Here is a 4,486-nt window from a genome sequence, read left to right as displayed (position 1 = left end):
TTTCCATTCAAACACTGAAAACTGTTAGTTTAGTTGAATTCAAGTTTTTTTTCCAAAATGAAATTCAAAATCTAGCGGTAGGTTAAACCATATTATGTAGCATATCTATGGAAAGTGCTCAACGTGTAGATCACAAATATATAATCTCCGCTCAAATCAATTCTATATATAAGATGTCTAGAAGGTCACAAAATTATGAAATTGTTCACGTCTTTTTTGGGGGGAAAGTGAATCCTTTGACCACTCTTACACACCCACCATTTTTTTACACATGGAGTTTACCTATTCATCAAATGTTAATCACCTCCATAATCTCATGGAAAATAAAGGGGCCTTCCTAAACTCCATCCGCTTCCTAATGTAATGATTTTGTGAGGTTCTCCCTCATCTACTATACCCATTTTTCAAATTTTTTCCTAGTTAAGCTTGACTTCCAAGCAGTGCTTAGGGAAAGGTAGGTTCGCTTTCCCTTCTTTATATACCACAGGGCTAAAGCATGGGATCAACGATCCAATTCACCTAAACCAATGATTGTAACTTTTGAATTTTAAGGAGGCTTTGATGGAACAGAGCAGCAAGTAGACAACCATGCTTCTTGGGGTGGGTTTTGGTGGCAACATCTAAGGCCATGCTTTCCAATAGCCTCATATCTACAACAAACTCACCAAGCGGACACATCGCACAATTTCCTGTAATGGATTAGTTTTGATTCATCATCTCTTTGATGTAGAAACCTTTGATTGCTTTCAAGCTATTAACACAAAGAGGCAATTTCCAAGACCTCATTTCATTTCCATACTAGAAGATTGTAGCTCAACCAGTTCCCGTCCTAACATGCCATGGCACAAGTAGCACAAAATTTTCTCTATTGGGTTGTTTATTTGCATACAGAAGAACCATAATCTTGTGTATATTGTGAGGTCATTTTGATCAAGTGCTTTTTTGATGCAAAAAGATAGACACGGGTGTGCATCCATAGTATGCATGGATGTATACACAAACACAACAAACTTACGCATACATATAGACATTACATCACATAAAACATGGCGACTTGATGATGCATACCATTGTGTACTATATCCCTATTACACACAAAACTAATGCTTTTTTGTACTCGCAAATAATAGCTAGACATGGAGGAGGTTGCCCCCCAATTCCTTCCTATGTGCCTCTTAGGGTTCTACGTGATTGTGGCATAGCATGTGTCGATGGCAAGATCTTCATAATGGTGGATGGGACCACTGCCACAGGTGCAATTTGCACTGGCATGTACATGTTGGACATTGCATCCGACTTATCGATATGGGAAACTTTGGCTCCCATGAACTCTAGAAGGGCCTTCTTTCATTGCATTTTTTATGACAAGAGATTTATATAGCTACGAGAAGCACATCATGACCCAGACCTCAACCCTAAGGTGTACATTGAAGAATGGGAGCTTTTGCTGAGAGTGGTTATGAGTAGAAGCTTGCATTACAATGGTGTATTGTTCATCAAACATGTTAGTCTACACAAAGACGTAAGCTAATCAATTTTTTGCACACATATAGCCCCATGATGGGCATATGGTGTGACTATGAAGGTGAATATGAGATGGAGAATGACGTCCATGTTTTCAAAGGTGGTATTGTAATCAATTTCGGTGATGCCGAAAGAAGGGTTGCAAGCAAGCTTAATAATATGCCAATTGGAAATATCGTGCTTCCAACAATAGGGAAACGCCATACTGTAATGATAAAGAGAGTGATGATAAAATGAGGAAAGAGAAATGCATGTGCATTGTTAAGAAGTGTGCAATGTAGCTAGGGCCTCGTGGACTACAAGGGTTTGAAGCACAATCAAGTGATTCCTTTGAAGCTAGAGACACACTCAAAAAGACCAAAACTCTACCCATGAAATCATCAGTCTTGGAAAAATACAATATAACCTCAAAAATCTTGTGTGTGTGCGATGATTTGGTGTAGCCTTGCTCCCAATTGCACAAATATGGTTCTCTTTCACCTTGATAAAAACTCTAAATTCACACTTCAATTCTTTGTCTCATGACCATTTCATGGAAGCTTCAGAATGCCATCACATGTGCAAAAATCCAAAGAGGTAGATGATCTTAGAATCCATTTGCTTTCTAACTTATTGGATAGGTGCTGGATGTATAGGATACCCAATCCTCCAAGTTCCTTAACCTTACAACATGATTTCCATGCCACCTTAGGAACTCTACTGATAAATTTAGTGTAGCACCAAAGAAACCTCCTAGCCAATCTAAAGATTTTGTTCAGTTGGTAATGTGAGGGCTGCCAACATGCTAAAACATAGACAAGGGAAGAAAGTAAGTAATTATTTAATACAAATACCCTAGCTAAAGTTTAGGTTGGTGATTTTTCTAGGTAAATAATCTTTTCTTGAATATTTCCAAAAACTAGCTCCACCTCTAGTTGAAAGATACATTAAACCCCATAGTGATACCAAGAAATCTGAAAATTTCCCCTTTTGGATAGGGTTTCATCTAGACTAAGAGAGTATGAGTGGAGTGGAACCTTTAGAAACTTTTAAACCTGTTTTAGAATTGTTGATAGTTGAATCACTTGCAAGAAAAAAGAGGTTAAGGCACTCCCAAAAAATTTCAACCGAGTGGCTATTATTCATCACTAATGCATTGGTATCATCTATAAATTGTTAAAGACAAAAGGTGATGAGATGTACCTTTGATAGAATTACCTTTTTGTTTTCGCTGATGCAGCATATGCTTAACTAGCCATCCCAAGGCATCAGATGTAATTGCATAGAGCAAAGGGGGAAAAGGCCAACCCATATCTAGTAGACTTGTGCAAGGGTATAGTATGAGTCAAAATTCCATTGACAGACTCTAGAAGTGGCATTTCCAAAAAGTAAGTGCACAAGTCTAATGAATCTTTTGCCAAGACCCATATCTTGCATGCTCTAAAGAATGAAGTCCCACTCTATTCTATCATATGCCTTGTCAAAATCAATCTTGAAGAAGATAAAGTCATGGTTTGTCTCTTCAGCATACTCAATACCCTCCTAGATAGATATAATGGCATCCAAATTTAACCTTCCCTTGATAAAACCTTTTTGTTCCTTCAGGATAAATTGGTCCATGGAGGGATTTAGTCTTCTTTCTAAGGCCAGAGAAAAGATCTTATATACACAAGTCAAACATGTTATTGGCCTCCAATTTGAAAGTTCTTCCCTAGAGCCCTTCTTATGGATAAGTTTAATGACACCAACATTGATTGAGGGGGACATAGAAACAAGAGCTTTCATTGTACATAGGCATGTGTGAATTAGGGACTTTTCCCATAACTCCTTGAAAACCCTCACCTACCTAGTCATTCGGCTAGTTGAGCCAAAAAAAGAGGCAATAATATATATATTATGGCCCATCCTTTTCTTGTGAATATTTTCTCTTACCTTGGGCCTAACTATATCATGAATTTGATTACTCCACTATTTAAGAGTTATATACATACTATATTTAGGTGTGCATTTTTACCAGGCCTACTTTGGCCACGTTACATTTGTACCATCCATAATATATTTTGATATCATCCATATACATATCTCATGCATTCAATGTCCTCACTCAAGCTTCCACCAAGCTAGTTGTGACTCCACTCTAGAAAAATTCACAAAAAATCCTTTCAATCCCTCAAGATGAAATTTTTCATACCTATTACATCTATTCTTCTTTACAATAGAAAATTAAATTCACAATCACCTACCATTTTAATCAATAATTGAGGGATACTTATTTTATTTTATTGAATTTGTTATTTCCTTTTTTTCTATCTCTTTATCCTAAAATCCTATCACAAGACAATGCACTAGTTTGTCTATTCTTCCATATTGTATATATTTTAGGGAAAATTACCGAAATACCCCTCTAATTTGTGGAAATTCCTAAAATACACCTCAAATTTCAAAAACTTTAAAACACCCTTGTATCTATTTTAGTTGGATTGTTCACGATTTCCTTATCTTTATTCTTTTTTGACAATGTATATCCATTTTTTAGTGCTTAGCATGTAGTTTGTTACAAATTACCTCCCAAAACAAGACAATTATGTCTAAAAGTAATGAAGCAATTCATCTCCAAAGCCTACATAACCAGCTCAAATTCTAGTTTTAGTATCTTGTATTCATAGACAATAAGTCTTCTTATGAAAGGCTACAACTTTTTTAATCTTTGAATAAATTTACTCTCACAACCAAGGGTATTTTGGGAATTTTGGAAAATTTGAAGGGAATTTTGGGAATTTATGACAAAATATAAGGGGTATACTGGGAATTTTTGAAATTTGAAGGATATTTTGAGAATTTCCACAAATTAGAGGGGTATTTTGGTAATTTTCCCTATATTTTATTTCACCAACAGTTATCATCCATACGTGTGTAAACGGCATCTCAATTATCAATTTCATGCCATGATGCATGTAGGGACACACTCCTGGAGCCACATAGA

General features: G+C 36.2%; 1 pseudogene; it reads left to right on the top strand.

Annotated features, from left to right (window-relative positions):
* The first annotated feature begins 1,057 nt into the window (after positions 1–1,057).
* LOC147461218 (uncharacterized) lies at positions 1,058–1,761 on the top strand (annotated as a pseudogene).
* Positions 1,762–4,486: the final 2,725 nt, after the last annotated feature.

This window comes from Adiantum capillus-veneris, chromosome 3, assembly GCF_014529385.1.
Source record: "Adiantum capillus-veneris isolate H3 chromosome 3, ASM1452938v2, whole genome shotgun sequence".
Taxonomy (NCBI): Eukaryota; Viridiplantae; Streptophyta; class Polypodiopsida; order Polypodiales; family Pteridaceae; genus Adiantum; species Adiantum capillus-veneris.
This window is presented reverse-complemented; position numbering and strand designations above follow the sequence as displayed.